This window comes from Capsicum annuum, chromosome 3, assembly GCF_002878395.1.
Source record: "Capsicum annuum cultivar UCD-10X-F1 chromosome 3, UCD10Xv1.1, whole genome shotgun sequence".
Taxonomy (NCBI): Eukaryota; Viridiplantae; Streptophyta; class Magnoliopsida; order Solanales; family Solanaceae; genus Capsicum; species Capsicum annuum.
In genome coordinates this window covers 169,232,063-169,238,615 of record NC_061113.1, presented here as the reverse complement: position 1 = coordinate 169,238,615, position 6,553 = coordinate 169,232,063, and the positions used below count along the sequence as shown (strand labels likewise).

General features: G+C 27.9%; 1 long non-coding RNA gene across 1 annotated transcript; it reads left to right on the top strand.

The window, feature by feature from the left end:
- The first annotated feature begins 2,199 nt into the window (after positions 1 to 2,199).
- Positions 2,200 to 5,671, top strand: LOC107852282. The gene is made up of 2 exons (XR_001669366.2): positions 2,200 to 2,676; positions 4,893 to 5,671. It is a non-coding gene; the product is annotated as an uncharacterized LOC107852282 (long non-coding RNA).
- The last annotated feature ends 882 nt before the right edge of the window (positions 5,672 to 6,553 follow it).

The window sequence follows — 6,553 nt, the reverse complement described above, 5'->3', positions numbered from 1 at the left end:
CTGTAAATATCCAAGAACCAAACACAGACTATATCTATAATATATTAAAAGTGTGAAGCCCCCTGAAAAAGTAATTTGAACTTTTTGCCCCTCATTAAAATACTCCTCAATAGACATAATCGTCTTTTCACTATTTTCTAAAAATAATTATCATTAAATTATTATTTAAATATTTAGAATATAAGTAAAAAAAAGAATCTCATTCCTATAAGGAATTAATGTAATGTGCCAATTTGTTAGGAGTATTACACAACTTTTTAGGGAAAACTCTATCTATGGAAAGGAAAAAAAATTAAAAAATAAAATTTATATTAAAAAATACGTATGATAAAGATTTAAGGAAAATTTTAGGAAAAAAATATTTTATATATATATATATATATATATATGGAAAGGGAAAAAATAAAAAATAAAATTTATATTAAAAAATTACATATGATAGGTTTTGAAGGAAAGTTTTTGGAATAATTTTTTTATATTAAAAAATACGTATGAGAGGTTTTTAAGGAAACTTTTAGGAAAAAAGAATTATATAAATATATGTATATGAAAAGGGAAAAAAAATCAAAAACAAAATTTATATTTAAAAAATTGCGTATGACAGGTTTTTCATGAAAGTTTTAGGAACAATTTTATTTTATATATATATATATATATATATATATATATATATATATATATATAGAAGGAGAAAAAATTAATATTTACTTATTACTGGTCGATTAGAAAAATTCTCTTAAATAGGACCCTATTAAGAAAATACTTCTATAAATATTAATATTGAGATGCACGTTAAACTAGAAAAAAACCGATTTACCTATTGAAAAAATATGATTGATGCTCATCAACTTGATTCGGTTGCATGTCTAGATTGATGGATTCTTAATTTTCTAACCCTCAATATCTCCACTATTTTATCAACGCAATAGAATTCAACGTGTTTGTTTATATATCATCTTTGTTTTCATTCAAGTTATTCTTTTGGGTCAAAATTTTTGCTCAGACAGAAATTATTTTCATCAAAATTAAAGTTTTATGATCACTATTGTATTAATTATTGTAGTTTATAGGTCGTAGATGAACTTATAGGTGGTAGATTAATGTAGGTTGGCTTTGAGGAATTTTTTTAGGTAAATATTAGGTTTAGTTGTATTGTTTTGATATTTCTGTTTTGAGAAAATTTTTTATGTGTAATAGTTAGTTTTAGTTGCATTATTTTGATATTTCTATTATCGTATTATTTTATTATAGTTTACAGGTGATAGATGAGTGTCAGACGACTTTGAGAAAATTATGTTTAAAGGTTAGATTTAATTGTATTGTTGTGATGCCTCTGTTATCGTATTGTTTTGTTACATTTTACAGGTGGTAGATGAATGTCAATCGGCTTTGAGAAATCTTTTTGGCAAAGGTTAGGTTTAATTAAATAAATTCTCCATCTCTACATATTCAAAAAATGTTGAATTTAATTATTATATTCATATTTATTAACATTTGAACTCATTAAAGTGAGGTACATGCGCGCGTGCACCTAAACTAGTAACACAAAAACTATAAGGATACAACACGTTAATCGCCCTACCAAAAACCAATCCAAACCTAGTAAGAACTTGTTTTAGTTACAAACTACTTAATACCGTGTATACCCAAGACGAAAATGAATTATCACCTATACTTGAGATATATAGAGCATTTTTGACCTACAAAAACAAAATAACCAAAGGAAACCTATTTTTTATAATGTTTTATACTGCCCCAGCAGAGATACTATATGACGAAATTAAACCAGTTATTCAAGTTGTAAAAATTGGATTAACCAGAAGATATTAGACAGCATCCAGAAATACCTAAGGTAGAAATACCAGATTTCTATGCAAATAAACGAATTATTGGAATATCTACGATTATTCAAGAGCTAGCAAATAATTATCTCAATGGAAACCCTATATGGAGTTACTATTCGTGAAACTAGCTAATGATCTATTCAAATTCAAGGGAGCTACGACAGTCAGATATGGAAGAAGTTCAAAAATGGATTATGACATTACTCAATCCAGAAAAACAGCCAACTACAAGAGCAATTAAGAAGGAATTTATTTTAGAAGAATTATTGACAAGATATTGTAAATTAATAGGATACAAATATCCAGATCATCAATGTTCGAGATGTAACAGAGAAGATAATATTATTCCAGAAGTCCAACTAGAATGAAAAGATAAAGACAAAAATCAACCAAGAAGATAAGGATGAAAAGAAGCTAGCTGGAAAATAGATAACAGGAGATAGAAAGCAACATAAAAAAAGACAGACTAATGGAAAAATAAAGGCAAGAGACAAGGAGACAAGATATTAAAGCTGTGAAAGTGACATGTGAATTATTAGATAGTTTTTAGACGTAAATTATTGTATAGCATTATGAGCTTTTGACTTTTTTGGCAAGTGCCATTATTAGTTTTTCACTTTTTTGACAAGTGTAGAATAGGAATAGTGTTCGGATTTTTATTTTGTAGATTATAAATGTAAGCCAATCGCCAGATCTAAGGCAAGACTTTCTAAACGAAAAGCAAGCCTCCTTGTACACAACCAAAAATCTCTCAAAATATTTAATAAGATATTCAGTTTTATACTCAACTATGGAAAATCAAAGCTCAGAATCATCAAACCTACAAGAACAGGTATTTTCATTTATAATTATGAATAACTAAATTCATAAATTCCTGACAATCATGATATAATAAAATAAGTCATGTTAGTTACTATATAGTAGAATTATTTGGAGGATAATATGTTCTGAAGTTTATTAGCAAAGAGGAAAAGAAGAAAAATTCCCAGAACTATGTCATCCTAAAGGTGAAACCAGTAATACAGAGAAGTTGTGATAGAGTAGTATCAGAGTTGATGCGCTGTTTAGGGAAGAAGTATCCAAAAATACCATGCTAATAGTGACAGATGAACATAATTATCTAAGAATAATCTAATACATAGTGATCTAAGATAATCATATTTTGTTATGTATATGATTGAAAGGAATATTTTAAAATAAGCATCATATGAAATAAAATGACTAACTACTTATCTGATGAAATGATAGATAGGGTCAAGATACTTATTTTGTATATACTTAAGGATATAGAAATAATAGATATAAGAAAACTCATATGGAAAAAGATATTTGATTATGAAGATGAGTTACTAAATACTGAAGGGATAGAGCACGAGTTAGAAAATATAGATTTTGATGGTAGATATTATTATTTAGATTGGTATTACTCAGACTAAAATGATAAATTACAAATACTTAGAATATTGGAGGAGATATATGGAGAAAATAAGATTGATAGAAATACTTATGAAAAAAAATCTACTCGACTACATAAAAACTAGAAATATGGGGCATAAGTGTACCTTAAAAATAATATAGAAGAATTAATAAGGTTAAACAAATAACTAAGGAATGCTATGACATAGCATTTCAACAAATATGGTAAATCTAGTACCACAAGTACCCCCCCACTTTGGTATCAAAACTATGTTATTTAAAAATAGAGGAGTTGTATGTATTTATTTAAGGAATGCATATTATGATAGAACTAAATTTAGAAATCTACCAAAATATTATAAATACTAAGAAATAAAATAGACCAATCCCAAAAATATAAGAAACTAAAACAAATATTATCTGAGAAATGAAAAGAATTAAAAATAAGAAAAGAAAGACTACAGTATAATTTAATTGTTGGAGTATGTCAAAAATCAATAAAAGAACTACAGTATAAGTTAATTGTTGGAGTATGTCAAAAATCAATAAAAGCACAAAAAGAAGAAATATCATATTTAGAAGCTCTAATAGATAACCTAGAATACATATATCAATATGACTTATATACAATAAAATAGATAAAATGAATAAAAAAGAATTCATAATAGATGAAAAAAACATATGAAAATCACGAAGGGTTAAAAATAAGAATAGTATTTTCTAATTTAGGAATAAGATATAAGAAAATAACATTAAATATATATGTTCACCTATTTTATTATATCTTCTTCCTAAATTAGAAAATACTATTCTTATTTTTAATACTTCGTGATTTTCATATGTTTTTTCATCTATTATGAATTCTTCTTTATTCATTTTATCTATTTGATTGTATATAAGTCATGTTGATATATGTATTCTAGGTTATCTATTAGAGCTTCTAAATATGATATTTCTTCTTTTTGTACTTTTATTGATTTTTGACATACTCCAACAATTAAATTATACTGTCGTCTTTCTTTTCTTATTTTTAATTCTCTTCGTTTCTTAGATAATATTTTTTTAGTTCTTTATATTTTTGGGATTGGTCTATTTTATTTATTAGTATTTACAATATTTTGGTAGATTTTTAAATATAGTTCTATCATAATATGCATTCCTTAAATAAAAACATACAACTCCTCTATTTTTAAATAACATAGCTATGATAATCAATGAGCCACAAGTTAAGAAAATATAACTTTTTGAATGAAAAATCGTTGTTTTATTAAAATTACAAATTTTTCAATAGTTTTTTATTATAAATTTTTATTTTTCAAAAAATCTAATTCGACGGAGTAAATAATTTAATGGGCTTTAGCTAAAATTTTTTATTGGTCTTTACTAAATTAATAGTGACTTTTTAGATATATGTTGCTTTTTTGATATGGGTTCAAGTATATATCTTTTGATTATACTATCAAAAGGTGTTTTAGAAGTTTTAATTTAAAGAATACTAAAAACAATTTTTTTGAGTTCTTTGATTAATGTTGAATTTTCTTGTCTGGATTGTAAGAATTAATATTTGTTTTAATTTAATGCTTTTGTCAATTGTAACAATTTTAGCTTTGATTTATGTGGTGAGTTTACTAGGTGATGAATGGCGAAGAAGAAAGAATTGAAGATGGTGGTGAAAAAGAAATTGATGGCGATAATGGTGGTGTATGGTGAAGAAGAAGAAGAGAGAAAAAGAATTGAATGTGATATGGCGATGGTGGCGAGCAAAGAAATAATGGTTATTGTTATTTCTTATTTTGATGATGTGTAGCTGACAACAAGGGACCAGGTCCCTAGGTCTTCATGAATCCAGTAGAGCTGTCACTATCTGGCGCAGTTTTGTCTTCTAGTGTAACAAACTGAGCAGGTGAGCTTGTACCTTTGAGGACACCTGACCCAATCAGATTTATACCCTAATCATTATTCCACTATAAAAGGAAAAGAATATTTCTCAATTGGTGAGTTTTTGCAAGATCAAAATATAAAAGTGAGATAGAGGCGAAAACTCAAGTTTGCAACATCGCTCAAGCTTTTGATTTATGTATAAATTGAAAGAGAGAGTTCTTGAGTAAAGTCTTGAGTCTGTAATCGAATTACTCATGTTATAAGAGTAATATTTTTTCCTTGTATTCTTGAGAGTGCTTAGGTAGAGTTGCTTGAGTTTAATATTGGTTAGAATTAATCAGTATTGAGTTGTGTTCTTGACAAAGTTGTTAAGATTGTTTTGTAATAGAGTTATTGCAAGTAGGTGGAGCCTAGATTTATGTTCAAATAGAGTCTGTAATCAAGAGTTTGATTATAGTGAATTATTGAGTACTTGCGAGGGCAAGCCATGGTTTTTCTCCTCTTGAGCAATGAGGTTTCCATGCTAAATACTGTGTTATTTACTTTTCTGCAAGGTTTTAATTTTTTAGTGCTTTACGATTTGATTTTTTGTGATTGAATCTAAGGGACCTGGTACCTAATAGTGTGGTGCAATCCCCTACGTTTTATCAATTGGTATTAGAGCCAAATCACTATAAAAGGTTAACACCTAGAGTGATTTGGTTATCGTGGCTGCTCTACCTAATCTGGAAAAAGGGCAATCTACTACTCAACCACCTATATTTAATAGGCAGTTCTATGTGTGGTGAAAAACAAGGATGTATGACTTCATTATGGCTGAGGATAGTGCGCTAATGGATGTAATACTTGATGGTCCTTATGTGCCAGTAAGAGAGGCCAGAGAAGGAGACATAACTCGAATGGTTGTTAAAAGTAGGAGAGAGTATGTTGATGAAGATAGAAGGAAAGTTGAGTAAAATTATAAGGCCAAGAAACTGCTAGTCTGTAGCATAGGGCTTGATGAATACAATAGGAGTTTTGCATATGAAAATGCTAAAGAAATCTGAGATTAATTGAAGACTGATCATGAGGGAACCACTGATGTGAAGGATTCAAAAGTTGATATGCTAACTACTCAGTATGAAACCTTTACCATGAAAGTAGGAGAAACTATCCAAGAGATGCATACAAGATTCACTTCAATCACCAATAAGTTTCACTACTTAGGAGAAGTAATTCCTTTGTACAAACAAGTAAGAAAAATTCAGGGGGTTCTTCCTAAATGCTGGGAAAGCAAAGTGGATGCTGTCACTGAGGCAAGAAACCTAAAAACTCTTACAATGAATAAACCAATTGGTAATTTGAAGACTTATGAGCTCAAAAAGCAGCAAGGATAAGAGAAGAAGGAGAAAAAAGAGAAAAATCTCTGTCTT